This window comes from Lissotriton helveticus, chromosome 11 (genome assembly GCF_964261635.1).
Source record: "Lissotriton helveticus chromosome 11, aLisHel1.1, whole genome shotgun sequence".
In the NCBI taxonomy this organism is placed as follows: Eukaryota; Metazoa; Chordata; class Amphibia; order Caudata; family Salamandridae; genus Lissotriton; species Lissotriton helveticus.
Genome location: NC_136072.1, coordinates 889561057 through 889586126, shown reverse-complemented (window position 1 = coordinate 889586126; position 25070 = coordinate 889561057). Strand labels below are relative to the sequence as shown.

The 25070-nt window shown below is 42.5% G+C and overlaps 1 protein-coding gene across 2 annotated transcripts in view; it reads right to left on the bottom strand.

The window, feature by feature from the left end:
* The window catches only part of NOS1 (nitric oxide synthase 1), a 1595398-nt gene that overhangs the window by 524215 nt on the left and 1046113 nt on the right, over positions 1-25070 (bottom strand). The gene's annotated exons all lie outside the window — the stretch shown is intronic.

Genomic DNA, 25070 nt, shown 5'->3' with positions numbered 1-25070 from the left:
GGGTTACCCGGTACACCATTGCCCCAGGAGATTACTCTGGTTACCCAATATGAAACAATGATGGGCCACAGAGCGGAGAGCAAAGCAGAGAATATCAGAATGCAGGCTACTTGTAGCAAGGTTAAGAACGCAGTACGGCGGGAATTGAAATTAGGGGCAGAAACAGCGGACAGAGTTACAGAAGCAGAGGCGCGAATTTCTGCCCTCGAAGACTACGCCTCGGCGCAAAAAGAAGAGTTAGAATCCATCAAGGCTCATCGGGACGATTTGAGCTATAAATTATCGGAGCTTGAAAATCAGTCCTGCAGAAATAATCTCCGCTTTCTGGGGGTTCCTGAGAAAAAAGAGGGGGCAGATGTGTGCGCTTTCGTTACAGAACTGCTGAAGGAAGCTTTTCCGGAATTAATAACATGGGACTGGTCTAGGGAAGTACAGCGAGCACACCGGATTCCGTTTACTGTAAGAAAGCCTTGTCATGGAGAAGAAAGCTTTCCCAGAGCTATATTAGTTTGCTTTAACAATTTTCTGGCGCGAGAGGAGATATACGACCGGGCTCGGCCTGATAAGTAAGCAAAGGCGAAGGGCTGTAATTTCTTTGTCAGACCAGACTTTTATCAGGCCACTGTCTCAAAGCGCTGGCATTTACGCCAATTGATAGCAGACTTAAAAAAAAGGGGGCTGTGGTATATTTGCAGAACCCTGCGAGATTGAAAATTATGTTTAAAGGTCAAACTAAATTTTTCTGGTCAGATACAAGCTAAAGAATACTTGGATACTTTATAGGGTGTAGTATCAGGAGGTAAAAGAAGCAAAAGAGGAAAGACTAGGGAAAGCCGGAGATCTCAGTTATTAAGATCGGGAGTTTTTTTCTTGAGGGGATGATATTGACTTAATTATCGGTTCTTTGGGCTGGGGGGGGACATGGCACTCCATATATTGCAGGGACAAATGGACCCTGGGCCTCATAGGTTGGGAAGGATGGGTGGGGGGGAGGTTGGGAGGGGTAATGGGAGGGGCACGGGGTTGTGGTGTTGGGGGGTGAAAAAGACAGCAACAAACAGCAAGGATTGTAAACAGGTTGATAAAGCACAGATGGCAGAGAAACTGAGTGTGAAGAGTTTTAGAAAATGTGGAAGATGTAAAAGTGCCTGTAAAATGGAGAAAATTGGTTACACAAGCACAGAACAGGACTTAAACAATAATACCAATAGATAGGAAAATTAGGATTTGCACTTTAAATATATGTGGCCTAAATGACCCCAAGAAACGCCAAATTTTAGCTAAAATTATACAGATATTACAGCTAGATATATTGTGTTTGCAGGAGACACACGTTGCATGGGCTAACAGAGAATATTTAAAAAATATTGGAATGGATCTGGTTGTCTGCTCCAAACAAACTGGAGTGAAAAGAGGGGTAGCAATACTTAAAAAGAGGGGAGTGGGAGATTGTCCAAGGGCAGAGGCAGATAAGTGGGGCCGGTGGGCTATTTGCAAATTTATAGTGGGACAAAAAAGGTTTTCATTGTGTAATGTGTATGGGCCGAACTTGGACGACACGGAAGTTTTTAATTTTCTAAATCTGGAAATAGCACATTGAACACTGCCTGGATTAATGTGTGGAGATTTCAATATTCATATTGATTCATCTATGAATGTTAGACTTAATCAAACATATATAGGAAGAAAGAAGCTAGTTTTCGCAGCAATAAGAGGTTTGCTCTTGGACCATGGTCTCCATGACGTTTGGAATGCAATATATCCACAGGATTATGGGTTTACCTTTTACTCTGCCCCCCACTCCAAATTCGTACGCTTGGATTATTTTTTCATATCATCTGAGTTGTTAGCTAAAGCTAAAATCAAGATCCACCCTAAATTGGTCTCCGACCATAATCCAATAGTGTTAGAACTGGCTTTAGATCTGGAAGATAAAATAGAACCCACACAGTGGTCTTATGAGAGGAAGTTGCTTTTGGATGAGGAGTACTGTAAGGCAATGGGTAAAACAATACAGGAATTTTTTATTTTTAATAAGGGCACAGCTCCCCAGTAAATAGTGTGGGACGCGTTTAAATCAGTAATCAGGGGGGAAACCATCAGCTTTTCCAAGTTTAAACGTAAAAAGATACAGCTCAAATATCGGCAGAATTTTATGCAGGTTCTTAAGGCAGAGGAGAGATTGGCAGAGGTCATTAAGCAAGGAGCAGAGGTAGAAGCAATTCAGTCGGCCCAAAGAGACCTTACAATTAAAAAGATCTAGTGTATATGCCAATATTGCCGATCAAATAGCTGTAAATTATGTACAACACAAAGAAGAGGCATACGAGTTTGGGGAAAAACAGGAAGAGTTTTATCAAAAAGAACAAGGGAGAAAGTGGTGTATAATAGTATTTCTAAAATTAAAGACTTACATGGGGTGCTACAAGAGACTAAGGAAGGTGTGTTAACTGCCTTTCAAGGCTTCTATCAACATATACTGACGAGTCAGGCAGGGTGGAGGCTGGCGATTATCTAAGGGATTTGATTTCAACAACTCTGTCGGAGGTACAAAAGACAGCTTTGTTGGCTCCACCAGATTGGGAAGAAATCGAGGCTGCAATTTTAGGTTTAGCTCAGGGCAAGGCCATGGGACCGGATAACATCCCATTGGAATTCTACCGAATTTTTAGGAATATATTAAAAAAAGAATTAGTGGAAGTTTTTCAACAAGCATTTCTGGGGAAGGCTCCGTGCTCTTGGTCGGAAGCTACTATTGTAGTCTTAAAAAAAAAGGCAAAAAAGCGGAGGAGATGGGCTCATATCGGCCGATATCATTATTGAATTCAGACAGCAAAATCTATTCTAAGGTAATTGCTAATCGGCTAAATAATCTGATGCCGGGGTTAATTTCTCCTAGACAACATGGATTCATACAGCACAGAGGCACCACAGATCACATAAGACGGATCATATCTTTGCTGGACTGGGCTCAGGGTATGCAGTCTCCTGTCGGCGTGGCCCTGAGGACGCCGAAAAAGCGTTCGACAGGGTCACCTGGGGCTTTTTGTGGTTGGTTTTAGAACGGAAGGGGTTACCTGTAGAATTTGTAAGGGCAATTCAGACTTTATATTCTCATCCGTCTGCTGTTATCCGAATCTCTGGGAAGGTGTCAGGGAAAGTGTCAATAGCAAGGGGGACAAGACAAGGGTGTTCTTGTTCCCCCTTGCTGTTTGCCTTATATATTGATCCCTTTATCATCAGCCTAGAGAAAAATATTGTGATTAAACCTGTAAAGATAACGATTTATGATTTTAAAGTTTGTGCATACGCGGACGATATCGCGATTGTGACATCAGATATGGCTGCCGCATTACCTGCCATTATAGAGGCTGCTGAGATATTTGCTCGATTCTCTGGTTATAAATTTAATGTTGACAAGACGCAGCTTATCCATTCAGAAGCCGGCTGCCCAGAGAATATCAAGTTTGAAAAAGAAGCTAACTATTTAGGGATTAAGATTTCAGCCAAAACTGAAGAAATTATTCCTATAAACTTTGACCCCATAATTATTTCTTCTAATAAATTACTAGAAAGAATAAATAATTTAAAATTCTCATTCCTTGGGTGCAGCAATGTGCTTAAAATGCTTATTTTTCCTAAGTTTTTGCATGTATTTCGGTCTATCCCCTTTATTATCTCCTCTGGTTATTTTTCCCGAATAAAAAGAATGTGCTCTAGATTTCTCTGGGGATATCATCGGGCTCGTAGAGCAATACATAAATGCGAGCTGCCCCGAGAAAGAGGAGGCTGGGGTATACCGAACTTTCAGTTCTACCACTGGATTGCGATTTTACAGCATATGGGAATTTTAATTTCTCCTGAAGATTCTAGCGAGGATTTTTCTATGCCCTCTATTTATGAGATGCTCTTGGGTGCGGAGGCCAAACAGTGCTTAAATCGGATTATCGAGCCCAGTCATTACAAAAAAACTAAATTCAAGACTATTTATTCCTCCTATGTTATATGGAGGACAATAAAAAAAAGACTTAAAATAGGCCCCAATATAAATATGTATACTCCTTTGCAGAATTGCTCTTTTCTTCCAGACTTTTTTCGAGATGGGGTGATGCAAAGATGGCATAATTTGGGGATATGCAATTTTGGAGATTTGTTTCAAAGGAATGACTTTGCTTCTTTTGACTATTTAAGGAAGGAATATAATCTACACCACATTGATTTCTTTAAGTATCTTCAGATACGGAGTTTTTGTGTTCAGAAACTGTCATAACAACTGATCCTACCGGGGAAAATTAGGATAGTGGAAGCCATAAAGAATCGGAATAAAATAGGACCTCTATACCAGCTGCTATTGGAGAAGGAAGAAGATGACTTAGAGGATAGGGCATCTAAATGGCAAAATAGGCTAAGTGTTGAGTATGTAAATTTGGAGAGAAGTATAGAGATATCGATTAAGTATTACTCAATGGATCAATGATTAGCCAACACTTTATGTCAGCCTTTGAGTTATATTATACGCCAGGGAAACTGGCTAAATGGAATTCAGGGCGAGGGACGAATTGTAACCGATGCAATCTATACGCAGCGGATGCCGCTCATATGTTCTATAGATGCCCTAAAGTGTTGCAATTTATTACTGATAGAGTTTTTTTAACGAACAGTTTGAGTATTTCAGTTAAATTTACGGCTCCAATGGTCATTTTGGGTGTGAAGAAAGCAAACCTTTTCAGATCTCAGAAGCAGAGGAAGGTTTTATTTTTATCTGCATGTCAGTATATCGCTCATGCATCACATCTCAGTGGCTTGATGAGGAACCACCAAACTTTATTACGTGGCAAACTAAATTATTGTCTATGTATCATCTTGAGATTTCATTGTATAAAATTAAGGGCATCAGGAAAAAAACTTTTGGATATAAATTATGGTCTCCAATTATTAACTGGGTGGGACGGTAAGAGAAACCCAAGGTATCATTCATATTTTCTATGTATCTTATGAGACAAACTGATTTAGTGTCTATGTATTATCTTGAGATTGCATTGTACGCAACTAAGGAAAGTATGGGATATATTCTAATGTCTATGATCCATGTTTTATTTTTATTTTTTTTAAGTCTTGCCTTTTTCTACTAGCCGTGGCTTTCCTTTGAACTGCTTTAAAGGATATGATGCTGTCTGTGGTTTGATAAACTTAAGTTGTACTTTTTAGGTATTGTCTTTTCCATTCCGAAGGAATGGGAAATGGAGAGAATTCAAGTGCTCAAAATCCTCATGAAACCAAGGGCTTTTTGGTGCGGTTTTCTTTGAGTTCACGTGAATCACGTGACCAAACAAGCACGCGCATCAGCCTCCCTCCCTCCCTCCTAATTGCATTTTGTTCACGGCCGCCACCACATCAAAGGGCTTCTCCCAGCGTGTGCTCTGCGGCTTCTCCTCCCCTAATTATTCATGGCTGGCCGGACGTACTTTCAGTTTCCCGGCCGCTCTTTATTGAAAGCTTTTTGCCTATCTCGCTGTCTATCCTCGATCACTCCGCTGCTCTCTAGCTATGCTTGTTATTTATTCCTTTTCGTGTCCGTCTGTTCTCCATGTTACTCTTGGCTTCGGATGCCTCTCTGCTGCCCTCTTCTGTGGCTGTCTATCCTCGATCACCCCGCTGCTCTCTAGCTATGCTTGTTATTTATTCCTTTTCGTGTCCGTCTGTTCTCCATGTTACTCTCGGCTTCGGCTGCCTCTCTGCTGCCCTCTTCTGTGGGTCACCCCCTTATCTATTCTCCTCTGTACCTCTTTCTCATGTGTGCTTCTCGTTCTGGCCCATCTCTCCCCCACTGTATCTGTCACTCCTGTCTGTCTATCCTCGGCCCCTGTGTCTCCTCTCCACTGCTGTCCCCCCCTATCGTTTCTCCTCGTGTCCGTCTGTTCTCCATGTTACTCTCGGCTTCGGCTGCCTCTCTGCTGCCCTCTTCTGTGGCTCACCCCCTTATCTATTCTCCTCTGTGCCACTTTCACATGTGTGCTTCTCGTTCTGCCCCATCTCTCCCCCACTGTATCTGTCACTCCTGTCTGTCTATCCTCGATCACTCCGCTGCTCTCTAGCTATGCTTGTTATTTATTCCTTTTCGTGTCCGTCTGTTCTCCATGTTACTCTCGGCTTCGGATGCCTCTCTGCTGCCCTCTTCTGTGGCTGTCTATCCTCGATCACTCCGCTGCTCTCTAGCTATGCTTGTTATTTATTCCTTTTCGTGTCCGTCTGTTCTCCATGTTACTCTCGGCTTCGGCTGCCTCTCTGCTGCCCTCTTCTGTGGCTCACCCCCTTATCTATTCTCCTCTGTGCCTCTTTCTCATGTTTACTTCTCGTTCTGCCCCATCTCTCCCCCACTGTATCTGTCACTCTTGTCTGTCTATCCTCGGCCCCTGTGTCTCCTCTCCACTGCTGTCCCCCCCCTATCGTTTCTGCTCGTGTCCGTCTGTTCTCCATGTTACTCTCGGCTTCGGCTGCCTCTCTGCTACCCTCTTCTGTGGCTCACCCCCTTATCTATTCTCCTCTGTGCCTCTTTCTCATGTGTGCTTCTCGTTCTGCCCCATCTCTCCCCCACTGTACCTGTCACTCCTGTCTGTCTATCCTCGGCCCCTGTGTCTCCTCTCCACTGCTGTCCCCCCCTATCGTTTCTCCTCTCTCCGTGCAGCCGCTGCTCTGTGCCTGTCTCTCTTCTGTGCCTGTCTGTCTCTCATTTGTGCCTGCCTGTCTGTCTCTCCTCAGTTCTGCTCCTCACACTGTTACCCTGCATGCTTCGAGTGCAGCACTGAGCACGCCGCTCGCTTCCTCATTCCTCCGACAGAGTTTACCAGAAAGGTGCTGAGGAGAGGGTGTCTCAAGAACTTGTACGACATCAGCGTTCTCTCTATTTCTCACACTTCCATCTTCTTGCCTTTCCACCTTTCCCTCCCTTTTCACCTCTCCTTTTTTTCTTCTTCCTTTTTCCCCCTCCATCTGTTTCTTTATTTTTCTGTTTATTTCATTCTTTTTTGTTTCCTACTCCTATTTCTTTGGCTTGTGTTTCTTTCTCTTCGTCCCCTATTTCTTTCTTCCTTCTTCTCTATTTCTTCCTATCACATCTATCTACCTTCTTCCGTTCCCTCCCTTCCCTTCTTTTGTGTAGCACACTTTTACAATGTATTTTTTCCTTGTTTTGTCCCAGGGCTCTCTTTGTGTAGGGGTCGCCCTCAATAAGCAGCATTCCACCTATTTGATTAAAGTGAGGTGCACTATGAGTGAAGTTTTAAAGAGGAGAGGGAGGTGGCTACTTAGAACTCGCTAGATTGTGTACAAACGCAACAGAGCAAAGAGACTGAAAGATTCAAACCTGGATGTGGTGCCACGCAGCTTGGGAGTGGATAGTTAACAAGATTAACAAGCATTGGCATAGCCAATAGGTCAAGCATTTGGGACCTTTCTAAGTGTTTAGCCATGCAACAGTTGGTGTTGTTGCACCAAGGATATTCTGCTGCATAACTAAATACTTATAGGGTCCAAAATTACATTACATTACAATTGCAAATAACAATGCCTTTTATTTTTGTTTTCATTTTAAAAACATAAAGGGCTTTGTCATTTACAAAACCAATAGCTCCAACTTTCCTACTGCGAGACCTATTGGCAACGCCAGTGCTTGTTTTTTTCCCCTGCTGAATGTATGCTGTCATAAAAACTTAATAAAATTTAAAAAAAAGAAACCGTTTATACTATTTCTTAGCAGGATATCTCTGTAATGCAATCAATCTCATGCTTGTAATCTACTTTCTGTCGAGAAGTATTTATGGAGGCCCCTCAATACAGCTGCAACCTTGACAAAGCCAACTCGGGCATTTATACTTTGGATGATGATCTTTGACTTCATGTGGTTATTCCAAGGCTTATGCCCCTGAAACAAATATTCCTGGCTATGAGCCTGCTGGGAATCCCTGAAAGGAGTCAGTTAAACCTCACTAGGAGTCAGAGAAGCTCTGGAAAGAGTTGGCAGAGCTTCAGGAGGAGGCTGGTAAGCACCAAAAGAAGTCAGAAGAGCATGATCAGGAGCCAGGGAAGCTCACTTAGGAGGTTTCCAGGAATAGAAGGAGTTCTTGAAGGATCTCCCAAGTAATCTTCTATGGGTTACAAAAGTAATAAAGTCACTGAAATTGCTTAGGTGTCTGGAAAGACTATGAAGGTGTCAAAAGTTCACTGGTATTTTAGAAAACAATTAGGAGGAGTCAAGTGAAAAGAGTTTGGGAAAGCCCAGAAAGAGTCCAAGTAGCCACTGATGGAGAAAAGGTGACCACAGATAAAGTTCAAGTAACTCACACAAGAGCTAAAGTAGCCCACAGTAGAATCGGGAACATTACAACATCTACTGAAGAAGTCAGGGGAGTCCACAGAGAATCCCAGAAAGTAGCAAGTGGCCACAGAAGCAAACATGGAGAGGATTTTATCAGACAGGGCCGACACAATCTTCAGAAAGGTGAATGGAGCAGACTTAAATGAAGGAAAATAAGAGGCATACGTTTATAGCAAAGAGAGGACAGAATCTACAGAAAGACTTAGCAAACAAAATACATGCTTGGAACAATTAGAGCAGTATTAATACCTAGACATCACATTTTAAAAATGGCCCTTTCTGCAGGGTCACACCCAAACTTTTTGCCTTCCTCCTCCTCTTTTTCCTGACCTCATTTTATGCTTGCCTTAGGACTCTGGGCACTTTGCCTCTGCTAACGAGTGCTAAAGTACACGCACTCTCTCCTCTAAACATGGTAGTATAGGCTCATATCCAGTTGGTATATTTAGTTTATTTATAAGTCCCTAGTAAAGTGCACTACCATGTGCTGAGGGCCTATAAATTGAATGCTGCTACTAGGCCTGCAGCACTGTTGGGCCACCCACTTATGTAGCCCCTCAAACATGTCTCAGGCCTGCCATTGCAGAGCCTGTGCGTACAATTTAAACTGCTGTTTAGACTTGGCAAGAAAACCCTTTTGCCAGGCCCAAACCTTCCCTTTTAATACATAGAAGTCACCTCTAGGGTAAGTCCTGGACAGCCTAGTGGGCATGGTGCAATGTATTTAAAAAGTAGGACATGTGCTTTTAAGTTTTAAATGTCCTGGTAGTGGAAAACTATTAAATTCATTTTTCACTACTGGACGCTTATATCTCCCTTAGGATAACATTGGGATAAACTTATTGCATTTTATAAGTGCAATTTCTAACTGGGAAGAAGTAACTGGTGCAAGATTAGTGTCTCTATAATTCCAATTTAAAATCCTAACTTATGGTGAAGTCCGATTTTAAATTACAATTCTGAAAATGAAATTTTTAGAAAGTTGGCATTTTCTTGCTTTAGATATTCGGTGTCTTCTGCATGTCTCTGGTCACACGAGTGGGTGTAGTTGGCAGTTTGGCTCTGTGTATTCCTTCCTAGACAGCCACAGACAATAGAAGCTCAGGTGTGACTGAATGGGTCATCACGGGCAGGATGGGAGAGAGGAGCTGGGCCCAGCCTCACTTGCACCTGATTAGACTGTGTCCTGTCCCCACACAAAGGGCTGCGTAAGCCCTGTAGTTAGTCTGGAGCTAGGTAAGGCAGTGAATCTGTGCCCTTCAAAGGAATGCTTCTAGAAGCTTCTGCCCACTTCAAAAGCACAACTGTGTATAAAAGAATTACCTCAGATACAACCACTTCATTACACTTCTAGACCTGTGGATACTCTGCCAGGAAGAAAGACAGCTTTTCTGCTGAAGAACAGCCACTCTGCTGGATTTTGGCTTTGCTGTGATGATCTGATGCCTGCTGCTCTCTTGTTTGGGTGACAAGGACTGCACCTGCACCTCTTGAACCCAGAGTGATTCCTGGGGCTAGTTGTCTGTCCTCCTGATCTCAATCCTTAGGGACATAACAGCCTTCTAACGCTCTGTACCTAGACTCTGCCATCTGTGAGTCTACCCTGTCAGTGCCATTCCAGGACTTGACCCTTAGAAGTGGGCCTAAGGTACTTGCCAGCAGAACTGACACATCTTCTCGCTGAGCGGCACATCCATGAGCAGAACAGATGCATTGCTGATGTGTTGTGGATTAAACCCTTCGCAAAAGAGTTGCATCGCCATCACAACCAGCATTTTGGGACTGATGCTTCACCTTCGGAACCACAACTTCACAACACTTACCCTGGCATAGATCCTCGCATCTCTCGTTGATGGAAACCTCAATGATAATGTCTCAACTGTGCCTCGCAACTTTATCGCTCATCAGAATCGACCCATTTCCTCAATTGTGCATTGCGCACAGAACTTCACATCACAGTTCCAAGAAATAACCTCTTGACCTTAGCACTCAGCTGAGCATATGTGACCTCGAGGGGAGTCAGGGATTAGCTTAGACATGAATAGAACACATTCACAACACAAACAAGATGGTGCAACTTTTATGATCAGCAGATATGCTCTTGGAATATGGCCAGGAGACAACCATTGTATCCAACGTTAAAGGTAATGCATATAATCTATGCACAATCAAATATGCTTTGAGAGTTGCTGAAATTGCCTTTGCATGCAATACTTTAGGAGGCCTCCCGGCCATGAATAAAGGTGATCCTGAGAAACTAAGACTGAAGAATGACATGGTTTTTGATGGTCAGAGGGAAATAAATTACCCAATTCTATACATTGTATAGTAGAATTGTAATAGTGCAATGCGAGGTGAAGCCTTCATCATTCCTTTTGTGGTTAAAAATCCTTAAGGGTACATGGTCCATCCTAATTAGGAATGCTGTTCCCAACACAAACGATTGAACATTTTCGGCTGCCCACACACAACCAAAAACTTCACGTTTAATATTAGAATACCTTTCTTATTTAGAAGCCAGGAAGCATGAAGCTAAGACAAAAATGACTTACTTCCTCTCATTATCATGCTAACAGGCACACTACACTCTGAATCCATTATTACTTGCATCAGTTGCATAATGCTTCCAACCAGGATCAAACCCTTGAAACGCTTTGGCATGACAAACGTCTTTCCTAAAAGGTTCAATGGCTATAGATAAAACATTTGACAAATCAAACTTGCCTTCGTTTTTCAACAACAATCATAAAGGAAACATTTTCCTGGCAAATGATTTTACAATTTTTTATAGAATACTGCCATCCTAAGAAAGGATCTTAAATTATCCTTTTTTATATGTGATGGGGCATCCATGGTGGCTTCCAACAACACTTTATGTTTGATTCCCCTCCTGCCCTATTTCAATTCCCAAATATGTAACCCCACATATAATAAACTATTTACTGTGGTCGGCACTCAAACGTTTTACCTTGAACACTCTCAACATTCTTCTGAAAGTTTTATCATAATGTTATTTGTTATTTCTCATTAAAAACTAGTTCTAGACCTATTTAAAATATATCAATCTTCGAAAAACAGCTGTTGCTAATGCAAGGCTGAATGGCATTCTTTTAAAATTAAAAGTGCCTAAGTAATGAACGCTGGTTAGGCACCTACATTTGTGTTCGAACTGTAACTGATGATAAGCAGAAGAAAGATCAATAACTGAAAACCATCTGTAGCCTTTCATCATCTTAAGTAATTTGTCAAACTTAGGTTGAGCAAATTGATTAACCAGAATATTCTTATTCAGATCTCACAAGTAAACGTACAAATAAATGTTAGAATTGGCTCATCTGGCCAAGACCAAAAGAGATATCCACTCTGCTGACTCACCTGATTCTATTATACCTTCCTTCGTAGAGCCTCTCTTACTCATTTTCAACGTCATCCCGAAGCAACAATGTAATATTACTAGCCTTGTGTACAACTTTCTGGGTGTTTATTTTCAACATTATTTGATGGGAGAATCCCTCTAATGTTCGTACCCGACTGGTGAAAACTCTGGGGAGCGCTGTCAGGACTCTTTTCACAGTTTCTACATTATCAGCCTCAACAGGACCTGTTCTGGGCAGTTTGGGTTTAAGATAATGTAAAGGGACCTGTGAACAATCCAGCACACAAAGGAAGTTCCACTTATGCCCGCTTTTGGGTACAACATTTACCCAAAACCTTTCTTCCTTTGAATTCAAATGTCACCTCTATGTACCACAACATAGGTATGGAGTGAAACTATTTAGTGGCTCTTAGAGGAGAGCTGAAGGAAGTGTTAAACTTACACCGAGCTAGTAAAATCCCATGGCTGGCTTATAGAAAAAAACTCCTTAGAAGCTATGGGGATGGGCGGCCTATGGGCTAACGCTGAAGGAAGCTGCATGTCAATATCCAGAAAGACTTTGTCAAAGATCTTTAGGACTTTAAACTTAATCAGATAAAGAGGAACCCCACAACAGGTATATTGACTGCATCCTTCCTAGAGGTCAAAGAGCAATACAGGCTAGAACCTGCTCTTTATGTCATCCTGCCTCCCCTTGCTAAAAAACGTTATCTATAATTTAGGCACAGAGTTTTGCCGTTTTGTACCTTTACAAACAACTGGGGGGAGGGGGGGCACTCTGACTCAGGGTTGTCTGGTCTGCAATAACATTTCGGAGACGGACCAACATGTATTATTTTTTTGCCCAGCATACAAGAAGGCTAGACACAGATGGTTACTACAGGTAGAAACCTCGGAACATATCACTGTGCGGAGATCTATAGTATACTAAAATATGACACTAGCATGCCTTTTGTGTAATCAGTCTCTCGATATTTATTCTCTATGTTGTGTGTACGCCAAACCATTTTAAAATCAGGCCCTGCTTAATTCGATTATTTCATCCTCTTTCTGTGTTTACAAATAGCTACCAACCTCACCCTTTTTACATTTTAAATGTCACAAATGTGTATTTTTCTGTATTTATTATATTTTAAAACTTTCACTCTGAATTCTTTGATACTGCAATGCACTTTACCTTTGGAAATATCAAATGTATGAACTGTGCCGTACTTTTTACTTGTGGTTTTTTTTGTTGCCACCATGGCGGAAATAAAGAAATATTGAATGAATGAATGAAACAATTTAGTTTAATACCTGAAAGACACAAAAACTCTGAGAACTCCTTAAAATGTATCCTTTCATACTCTATCAGCAGACATTTATGGAAAACCAGAATCAGAAACTGTGTTAAGATCAGTACCTCCAATTCTCGTAACACATACAGATTTGTTTCTGGAATTTTTTGGCATAAAACATTACCATCCACATTCAAAACACAGTCCTCATGTATCAACTAATTTTCACCGGAAGAGGATACACTGTCATTTCCCTCAACACACTTCTCCGTCGGCATTGATAGGTTTTTTGTTGCATGCTCTCACAAATTTCCATCCACAACACAACCAGAACATTTTTGTTTAACAGAAAGATTTTTTTTTTTGTCAAATAATGTGTACTATTATACCTATAAAATAGCAAATCATTGTTATCATTTTTTCCATCTGAATGATTTTTTTTTAGAATTGCAAAACTGATTTTCTGGTTTGTTATTGAGTTGTTGCTAGACTTCGGGGCAGATTGTAAAGTCACTTTTAGCACTTTCAATAGCAGCTTTAGCGCATCTCCCACTCCCTGTTAATTTAGATTTGCGTGCAGGAGCCACAACACCTGCTAATGGAGAGTCACCGTTGGTCGACAGACGCTCCTGCACTGCTGGATTGTGTGTGCGCATAATTATTTTGTCTCTGAGGAAATCATCATGAAGGTGTACAAACTGACAGGTTATTGCCAGGTTCATAAGACCAGAAAAATATTCATCCACGGTTTCCTTTTATTTTTGCCTCCTCAGAAAAATAGAAAATCGTTCTTCGGTTACACACCCAGTGGGAGAGAAATAAGTGTTGATATGATCAATATGCATTTTTTAATTCACTTGTTTCATCGGGAAGTCGAATTTTCTCATCAATTTGAGTAAACTGCCTTAAAACTTCAGGGCCAAAAGAATGCACCAAAATGCATTTTTGGAGTAAAATGTTTTTGTTCAATGGTTAACGTGTAATTCAGGAGGTATTCCTAAGATTCTGGTAATTTCAAGACTAGAGTAAACGGGAGATGCTAGGAGTGCTGCAGCAGAAGTCAAAGTAAACTGTGTAGAAGCAGCACACGTGTAGAAGACATAATGTGCACACCAAATCACTGGAATATAAGAAAAAGAGAAACTTGAAAAAAATGCGTATAGTTTCCAACTGTTGAAATACAGAGGCACCTAGTTGTTTATGGAACACAGTCATCAACTGTGATTGTGCTGATACAATATATTTGTGAAGGAACATACAAGGGAGCAGAACAAATGCTGGCAAAACTTTAAAAAGAAAAAAAAGGCAATAATATTAAATTGTAGCAGGTACACTGCTCCGACAGCCTCTGCTTTGTGTTTTTTTCTCTCTGTAATTTTAATTTGCTTTTTTTGGTCTTCTTGTCACATTTTCATTCTCTTACTCCTTCCTCGGGCCGCCGCGGCTTGCTGTCGATGGAGGAGAGGGAAGTGAAGTAATCATCTCTGTTCTGCACTTCTGACCCGGTTAGTGAGCGTGTTGCTGCAGGTGTTGGCTCTCAAAAGCAATGGCTGGTCGGTCGCGCTGCTGGTGCGCCAAAGGCAAGCTCATCTGCACCCATTCACGTCCGACTGGGTCCAGGGTTCCTGGCATTTTTCATCCAGAGGTTGGGTCCAAGGGAAAGTCGTATACCACTGCATTGCTGCTTTCGCTGTGACCAACGGCCAATAGCTGATGTTAAATCATTGACCTTGTGGCTGTCTCTTTCTTTTGTAATTGTTGTAACTTTGCCTGCTCTAGTTTTTCTAATGTGGGGGGTGGTCATGTGGCCCAACACATACCTTGAATTACTGTGGGATCTGATGGCCTTCACGATGAGAGCTCTTGGGCTGGTTGTTACTCTACTGAAACCTTTCACTTTTTTAGTCTAAATTGTCCCTTGCTTTCTTAACAACGACAACATTTATTTAACTTTCTCTGTTACTATAAACCTGGTGCGCTGTTTCTTACTGAGACTTGGCTAAATGCAGGCTCTTTGCCAGATATTATTGCAGCCCTGCCAGAATGCACAGACACTACAAACCAGGTGGAGGGATTGCTGCTATTTTCAAAAATGAGTATATTTGTAAAATTGATGAACTTCAAATTCCTGATTGTAAAGCTTTGACATTGACACTTCCTCTGACTTCCAAATTCACATTCTCTGAGGCCTTAATTTATTGTCCCCCTGGATACCCTGGAAAATGGTGCACCTCTTTACCTGACCTTTTGGCCCGCACATTTTGTGTACTTTAATTTTACTTTAATTGGGGACCTTATTCTTCATTTTAAGGATTTGAATATGAACCGCAATAATTTCTTTATCAAGCATCTTGATTGTTCTTGATTTGACCCTGAGAAATTCTTAACCCACTCACGCTGAAGGCGCCTCGTGGATCCAATTTTTTCCAGAAACAAGAGTGTGCTTAAGCACCCTCCACTTCAGCTCCGTTGGTCTGACCATTTTGCACTACTGTTTAAGATTAGGATGGTCCCTTTCCAGCTTAATGTTACACAGCGGTCTTTGAAATCAAAAGTTAGGAATTGATCTAAACTTAACCTCACAGCACTCGATGAGCAATTCCTAAGCACTAAGCCCATTCTCGCACAACAGCTTGATCTGGATCAAGCTATGATCCATCACTGGTTGGAGGAGGCAATTGATATCACTCTTCCTAAGTCCACTAAAGGCATGTTCTGAACTTACCCTCCTGCCTTTTGGTTCACAGTTACACTAAGATCTGAAAAGAAACATGGTAAAGTGTTGGAAAGACACTGGCAGAAGTTATATGCTGTCAAAACTAAGTCTGAATACAGAGAATCACTCAAAGCTTATCATGCTTCCTGCAAGTCTGCCCATGCTTTACACTACACAGCAAAAATTACTAGGGCCCAGAATTGTCAGATGACACTTGTTAAAGTGGTGAATGTATTATTAGATGTTAGCGACATCTTGCCCCTGCCTTCTCTCTCTCTCAACAACAGTGTGATGAGTTAGCTCTTTTCTTCACTCATAAAGTGGGAAATATTCACTCACAGCTCGCCAAAGACTCTCTGCTGATAACTGCCAACTTCAATAGTGATCTCTCGGACACGCCCAAACTATGACTAATCATTTGGCATCTAGAATAGAGGGTGCCGCTAATTTAAGTAAATGGTCTCTTCTGGGCCTGACTTCCTTTTTGGTTACCTTACGATCAATCAAATCTGGCACTCCATTGGACTCTCTTCCTCCAGGAAAGCTCAGCCTGTTGGATTCGCCAATCCTAATTATGATTCTGCAGGTTTTAACATCTTTGAAAGAAGGGATGTACCTCAGAGATGGAAATATGCTCTAGCCTGCTCTCTTCTAAAAAATAAAACAATTTGGATCCTTACTGCCTTTTGCACTTCTGTCCTATTTCCTTGTTATCTGTTTTCTCCAAGGTTTTGGAAAATCATGTCAATGCCCAGGTCATTGCGTTTGTGGATGCTTAATATTCTCTTCACCCCTCCCAGTTGGGTTACAATGCTGGGCACAGCACTGAGTCCGCTCTTCTTGACGTGACGAAACATCTTAGACAATATCTTGGTGAAGGAGGAAGAGCCGCACTAATCTTGCTGGACTTGAGTGTGGCATTCGATATGGTGCCACACTCTATCCTGGTTAATAGCCTGGAGTCAATAGGCCTGGAAAGTTCAGCCATAGGGTGGCTTGTCCCATCCTAAAGGATCATATGTTGCAGGTTTTCTCATCCAATGCGAGTTCTCAAACAGAATTTTTAACTTCTGGTGTCCTGCAGGGATCCATTCTGAGCCCTTTACTGTTTAACATCTACCTATGACCCGTTGGCAGACCTAATAGAGATCTGTGGACTCACCCATTTATTTTATGCCATTGATACTCAGATCATCCTTTCTTTGTCTTCTGCACAGACCAATGACCCATCCTTGCTGCACCTGGGTGTGAAGAAAATGGCATTTTGGCTGAATCAAAACTCCCTAAAACTTAACAGTGATAAGACTGAGGCTTTGACTCTGGGCAACAACATCTTCCTTTGGGGTGTGAGACATTGGCCAGAATTATAATTGTTATTGATGCAAACCTCTCTATGACGTCACAGATAGCGAAGGTAACTGTCACCTGCTCTGCAGTCCTTAAATGGCTGAAAAGGATCCTGCGGCTAATTCCTTTAGTGGCTCAGAGGACCGTCATACAGGCTCTGGTCATTTCGAGATTGGACTATGGCAATCTGCAGTACTTATGCGCAGATAAGACACCCGTACATCCCATGTAAATTATTCAGAACACCGCTGCTAGGCTGCTTTACTGCTTACCCAAATATGTTTCTGTCTCTAATTTGATTAAGAAAGTTAATTAGCTTAAGGTTGCCAAATGTATCAAATTTAAAGGACTGGGCTATATGTTTATACCCAAATTTGGCCTGGGACCACGTTACATTCAGGAACTAATATCACCCTATCAGCCCACTTGGCTTCTAATATCTTTGACCCAAGCTCTGTTCGGTGTTCCTAGGTTTCGCTTAACCCGTATGAAAGGTCATTCCTTTGCCTACCTGGGTCTTAAGCTTTGGAATTATTTGCCGGACGCTCTAAAGAACTGTGAGTCATTTCTCACTTTTTGCAAGATGTTATGTTATTTATTTTTGTAGAGCGCACGGTTACCCGAGGGTGTCCTGGTGCTAGGTGCTGACTGCCTGAAAAGCAGAAAAGTTTTATTGAGAGAAGAGCAGAGTTTTAAAACCCTTACGGAAAGACAGAAGGTCCGGAGCATTCCTAAGCATGAACAGCAGGTCATTCCAGGCTCTAGATGCACTCTGCCTCCCCAGTTGTTTTTTTTATAGGAGGCCACTTGTACTTGCTTAGCACTTGAAGATCTTAGGTTCCTGCCTGGAATGTACCATTGTAGCTTGCGCCTAAGGAACTCTGGACCAATTCCATTTACTGCTTTAAAGACAGTGCAAAGAGCTTTCAAGCGAGTTCTGAGTCTCACTGGAAGCCAGTGTAGTTTTTTCAATTCGCTTCTAACGGAAATAAACTTAGGAGTCTCAGTCAGCAGTTTTGCAGCTGCATTCTGGACCAGTTGAAGTCTGTTCATATGTTGTTCTTGAGCATTAAGATATAGGCAATTGCAATAGTCCAGGCGTGACAGTATAAGAGCTGTCACTTCTGTCCTCAGATTGTTCTTAGTCAGAAAAGCCTTGATTTTCCTAATTACCCTAAGGACCATAAAGCAGGCTGAGGACACCATGCTCACCTGGTTTCCCATAGAGAGCCTTGTGTCCACCAGGACCCCCAAGTTCTTAGCTTTCCTAATGGGTTCAGGGCATTTACCAAGGTCCTCAGTCCACCATTCTGGGGTCCAGACCAGGGGATTGTTCCCAAATTTCAAGACATCTGTCTTAGAGGAATTTAATTTCAGGGAGTTAGAAGACATCCAGGTTGATATTGCCCTCAAACAATCATAAAAACGGGACCCTGTCTCCTTTTCAGCTCCCTCTGTCAGTGATAACACAATCTGAGTGTCATGTGCGTAGGAGGTGAGCTGAAAGCCAAAGGATCTAATTACTTCCGCCAGTGGTGTCACGTAAATATTAAATAAGGTTAGACTGAGTGATGAACCTTGTGGCACCCCACATGGAAGTATAAAAGGTTCAGAGGCCATCCCATCAAGAACAACGGTCTGCAACCTATTAGATAGGAAGGATTTTATGAGCTTCCATGCAGACCCTTTGACACAAACTTCCGTTAACCGGTTCATCAATATTTCGTGATGGACTGTGCCGAAAGCCGCGGATAGATCCAACAGGACGAGAACCGCCTGTCCTCCTCTATCCACAGCTTCTCGAATTTCCTCAGTAGATTCTAACAGCGCCAACTCGGTGCTGTGGTAGGCTCTGAAGCCATATTGTGATATATCCAAAGAGTTGTTGAAATGGATAAAATCACTAAGTTGGGAATTCATAACCTTTTCCAGTATCTTAGCCGGAAAAGGGAGCCTGGAAATTGGTCTGTAATTATTGGGGTCCTCAGGGTCCAAGTTATTCTTCTTTAGAAGGGGAAGAACAAATGCCTTTTTCCATACATTTGGGAATACACCTGCATTCATAATAGCAATCAGTAGTGGAGTTAATGCTGTGCTTATAGTTTCGGGAATTTGTTTTATTATTCGTACGGGACAGGGGTTGCTAGGTGCTCCGGATTTAATCATGTTACGTGCTTTGAGTGTGTCTTTCCTCTCCAAAGGAGTAAACATATCGAAAGACACTAGGGGTCCACAGTTTCCCGTACCTAGGGGTAGATAATTTAATAATCGTTTTAAAAAGTTCTTTAACATCAGATTTAGCCAGCTCAATTTGCCTTAAGTAGTAGTCCTTCTTTACTGCTAGCAATAGATGTTTATAGTCAGTGATGCAAATTTTGAAGACTTAACTATTCTGAGTTAGCGCTGGGAAACCCACCTTGGCATGGTGCAGTATATGTGAAAGGTAGGACATGTACTAAGGTGTGTACCATGTCACAACAGTGCAATACTTTCCATTTCGGTTTTCACTGTTAAAAGGCAACCTTGCCCATAGGACAGAATAGGGAATGCTGTGTAATATGTTTCCAGCATATCTTCCCAAAGGCTTAAGATGGAGAGGTGAAGTTTAGTGTGCCAGGACTCACAATTCAATAACACATATTTTTGTGAAGGTAGTTTTTGCAATGTGTGTTTAGAAACCACTCTTTTAGAAGTAGCTGGGTTTTTGTGCTCTAATATTTCTGTGTGTCTCTGCCTGGTTGTGGATTGACTGTCTAGATCTGAAAGTGATAGGATCTGGGGAATGTCTTGACCCAGGTGAGGAGGTGAGACAACAACAGTCTAACCTGCATCTGGAGTATGGGAGGAGTATCCCCTGGAGGTGAAGAGGCCTGTGCTGCCACCATAAAAAAAATGGCTCCATCTCCTGCTGAGTGATGGAGGATCTAGATCCCCACTATCAAAGGAAGAAGGTGTCACTGGCAGGGTGACACCCAGAACTGGTTTAGACAGGGGTCAGTGCCCCCTGAACACAAAGACTTCAAATACATTTAGGGTATAACTATGAGAGCTGAAACGCCTGGACTTTGGAATTGAACTGTTCAAGACTGTAAAGGATTGAAACTACTCCGTGGTTAAGAGGAATCTCTGCCATGGAAGAAACAGCTGAATAGACTGAAGGAAAGGACTGACCCTTGCTGTGTGTTCTGAGGCTGGCCTGCAGGTTTCTGCTTTAACCAAGGAGAGGCTAAAGGGACTGTGCCGTGTGCTATGTCCCCCTGCTTGAAAGGACTTTGCTGTGCTGTATCCTGAAGTAACCTGACCCCAAGGGCCAGAGGAGAGCGGGCTCCCTATTGTGGAAACTCAGGAACACAAAAGTTTCCAGAAGTGTCTCAGCGACACTATGTGCGTGTGCTTTGTGCAGCCTGAGACCTTCGTAAGAAGTGCCCTGTGATCGTGGGCACCTGTAGTCCAAGAGAGTCTCAGCTACGCTGTGTGTGTGTGTGTGTTTTGTGCAGCCTGAGACTTTTGTGAGGATTGCCCTGTGACCGTTCACACCCGAGTTCAAGTGTTTCTCAGTGATGCTGTGTGCGTGTGCTTTTTGCAGCCTGAGACCCTCGTAAGAATTGCCCTGAGATTATGTGCACCCAAACTCAAGTGAGTCTCAGCGACGCTGTGTGCGTGTGCTTCTGGCAGCCTGCGACCTTCGTGTGGATTGCCCTGTTATCGTGCACAACCCAGAATCCAAATGAGTCTCAGCGATGCTGTGTGCATATGCTTCGTGCAGCCTGAGACCTTCTTGAGGATTGCCCTGTGACCGTGCACACCCAAAGCTCAAGGGAGTCTCAGCAACGCTGTGTGTGTGTGCCCTGTGGCAGCCTGGGATCTTCGCTATCGCCACTGCCCGGAATCCACAAAAGTCGCATCAGAGGCCCAAGTCGCGAGAACAGGAGAGGAGAGCGTGGTCGTACCCCCCAGGTGACGTGTGTCGCCACCTGGGGCGGAATATGGCCTCTCCCATTCTTGCAGCACGAGCCTCTGCTTCAGCTTGTATCGCGGTTTGTATTTGCCAAGGAGTGACAGTACAGGGACCGGAGTGCGGAATTGCACTTTGCTTTACACCATATCCGTGTTGAGGGTATATGTTGGCGGAAGCTGACTCCGAGTCAGTACGAGTGGTGGAGAGACCGTCTAAAGCACCGTGATCGGTGCTGGAGTATACTACGCATTGCATTATTCTGATTTACGAACTACCTGATTTTTGTATTACGCATTGCATTATTTCTGTATTACGAACCGCCTGATTGTTGCATTACACATTGCATTAGTTTGCATAATGAATTGCCTGATTGTTGCATTACGCAGTGCATTCGTTTGCATAACGAACTACCTGATTGTTGCATTACACATTGCATTATTTTGGCATTATGAACTGCTGGGTTGTTGCATAATGAACTGCATTATTTTTAAATTGCAAAGTGCCGATTCTTGCATTACAAACTGCACAGCATTGCATTAGGACTGCATTGGATCATCTAGAATTGCTCATTAATACCGCCAGAACCTACAAGGGCTGGCCTAATAACCGGCCAGGAGAAATATCACAAATACGCATATGCTGGATTTTTATTGTGTGGTCTCATCGTATATCTTTTTATATAAACTTATACTTGTTTTTCTAAGAAACTCGTATGGAGTCCTTTTGTGGTGTCATCATTGGGTCACTGAGAGCGTGGTTGCAAATACTTTACACATTTGCCTTGAAGATAAGCCTGGCTGCTAGTGCCAAGCTACCGAGGGGGTGATCAGGGGCTATCTGAGAAAGTGCCCTTCCTTTCCCTGATGTGGAAGCGAGGGTTCCTATTTGGCCTAAGGTACCTACCTCAGCCAACTAGGGAATCCCGGTTCCAACAATCACCTTTCTGAATCTATCCAGGTGAGAGAGCACAAGTTTGGAAAAAAATGTATAAGTGTACCATATTTACAAGCACGTAGTTAGTTAAACATGTTTTGCACATGAGTGTTTTATATCTAGGAGTGAAATATACAGAGTGTTTTATATTCAGTAGCGAAATGTATAGAATGTTAAGTAGGGTAACTATAAGTATAACTGTGTGAGATTAATGTAGAAATGTTGGAATAAATATGAAAACCTCATGTTCTCATGTTAAAATAATCATGTCCGAATTAAATGTAACTTTGAAATCCAGTATAATGTGTAGGCCTTAGGGCAATTCACAGCAAACCTAAACGTGCTGCTAAAATAATGTGAGATAAGGTTGACGTGGTTCTTCCAAATGTATTATTGAACTTAGGGTTAAAAGTATATGCTTTATAGATGTGTTATTTTAGAAACGTATGCTAGTTAAGAATGTTTGCTGTTTAAATCAAGTTAATGTTTTAAGAGTGCAGGGACCTGCTTCATGTAAATCAAGTAGGCCTGAAGAGATAATGTCATGTCGTTTGAACCGCCATGTGCTCGTTAGGGAAGAAGTCGAGAGGTGTCCAGCATAGAGCTTGGAGTGTGTTTTACGACCTAAAGATATGGTGGAGTCTGGAATTTGAGGCCCACTGCAAGACGAGCTGTATGCAGGTGCGAGGGTCCTAATCAGCTCGAATGAAAGGGACTTTGTTCAGTGGCGCCTTGCGCAGGCCTGTAGGAGTTTCCAGGAATTTAGGGGGTATCGGCGCATTGGAGAAGAAGCCTGGGAACCAAGGTCAACTTTAACGAGGGTCTTCAAGAGTACCATCATGGAGTTTGCCGCGCACAGAGATACCACGTGAGGGGCGTCCCAAGGGGCGTTTCTGTTGGAAATGTGATTTGGTATTAGGGAAAGAGACCCGGGAGGAGAGCAGAGCAGATGATTTTGGGAGCCTAAGGAAGCGGATGGGTAGGCAGATAGGCTGATCAGGAGAGACCCATTATCAGAGAAGAGACAAAGAGAAGTGCGTGATCTTCTTAGGAAGTCACCACGGCTGACACCTAGAGGGTAAAGATCTTGCTAAGTAGGGATGTCACTTAGTATAGTGTAGGGACAGACTAACCTTAATTTTCTTTTCTGTAATGACTTTGAGATTGCAACTTATATCCATTTTGACAACCCTTATGGTTTTTGAGCTTGTACTTATTATCTTGTTTTTCAGACTTAGATTATTCAAAAAGTTCATGTTCATAGTGATACCAATTTATCTGTTGAATCTCATTTTGAGAAGTTTGTATCTTCAGTTATCTTTGACTTTATATTAAATCTTTGAAACTTAAAAATTTGGTCAGTGGTCCTTTAGAGTGGTGTAAGTTCTTAAATTGATTGACTTATTGTAAGATTACCTTTTACTCAATGACAGGTACCAACGATTCAGTCGACTTAGTTTGGGATTTGGTAAGGTAACTAGTAACCAGTAATCCCGCGTTAGCAGTTGGTAGCAGAGTGAGGATGGTTATCTTCTTGAGGAAGGTAATCTAGAGAGGTTAGTTTACCCCAAGGCCCGAGACGTCGAGAGACGAGCAGCGGAAGAATCGTGTGCCGAAAGGTGCAGACGGTGCGAGAAAAGCAGCAGTATCGGAAGAGAGTGAGTATAACAAAGGGTCATGCGTGAACAGATTGCGGTGTTTTGTGTTGTATTTGTATTGTAATGTCTTGCGCAGTTGAATGCCTGTAGTGTGAATGAGAGAATGTTGTGAGCGCGCGCAACCTGGTAAACTGGTAACCTGGTAAACGGGTGAACTGGTGAAATCTTAAGTTCAGGCCAGAGCTTAAGTGGTTTTGGGTGTATCGAACATCCAGGGTAGTTGTCGACCATAGTACGGAGGTCACGAGGTACCATTGACCGCCGTGGATCCAAGATAGGGGGAGTGTAAGAGTGAGTGTATGAGTAACGGACGCTGGTCGAAAGTTACTGTGTGTGAGTAACCTATCGGAGAAGGCGATTGTCTGGAAGTAAACGGAAAGATATTTCGCCAAGTTAAGGTGACAACTACAGAAAGACTGTGGGCGTACAGTCAAGAAAGGTGGTCGAAAAAGGGCACGGTTAGGCGAAGTACAAATGTGATGACCCCTGAGGGAAGGGTAATGCAGATGGAGGCATTCCCTTTGCGAGAAATATCAAATGGAAATTATGTACATGTGCCCTGGAGTAGAGGAGACTTAGCTGCATTTACCAACTCATTTCCGAAGTTGCGGGACAATCCAGTAGAGTGGTATAAGCAGGTAGAGAGGTTTGTTAAAATTTCGAAGGTATTGTGGATTGATTTGAACACGTTGTTTGACATCGTGGTCCCATCTGATCTGTGGACCCCTTGTAAGACTAGTGTCGAATGGCCAAATGCTGAACCAGTGAGGGATGTTCAAACAAATGGACCATCTGAGATTGTCATGCGAAAGTATGAAAGGGTAATAGCTTGGTTGAAAGATAAGGTACCACCACAGGATATAGATTGGGTAAAGATAGATCGAACAAGGCAAGAACCGAAGGAGACCATGCATGAGTTTTATGAGAGGTTGTTGAAAACATTCAAGCAATACAGTGGACTTGATGTAATGGATCCCAAAGATATAGGACAGTTTGTGTCAAAGTTTGTCTTGGGGTTGAGACCTGACATTTGCTTGATGATTCAACAACATTTAATCTGTTGGCAGAACAAACCACTAGATGAGATTTTACGTTATGCCAGATACTGTAGTGATGAAATAGACTCTAAAGCCAAGAATCTAAAGGAGAAATTGATGGTGGTACAAATGCAGTCCGCCGGGAAGGGTGGCCAGCAGAAACAGGGGATGGGACGAAAGCCAAACGGTCAGAATAAGGACAATGAGGAAGGGCAGAGACCTAGGATAGACTTTGCCACTTTAAAGAAAACGACAAAGTGTCATCAGTGTCACCAGGTGGGGCATTGGCGACGCGAGTGTCCCTTTAACCCTGAAAATGGAGAGCTAGAAGTAGAAGAGCAGGTCCAAGAAGTCCCAACGCAAAAGGTGACAGTTCCAAGCAGTAAGGTGGCCA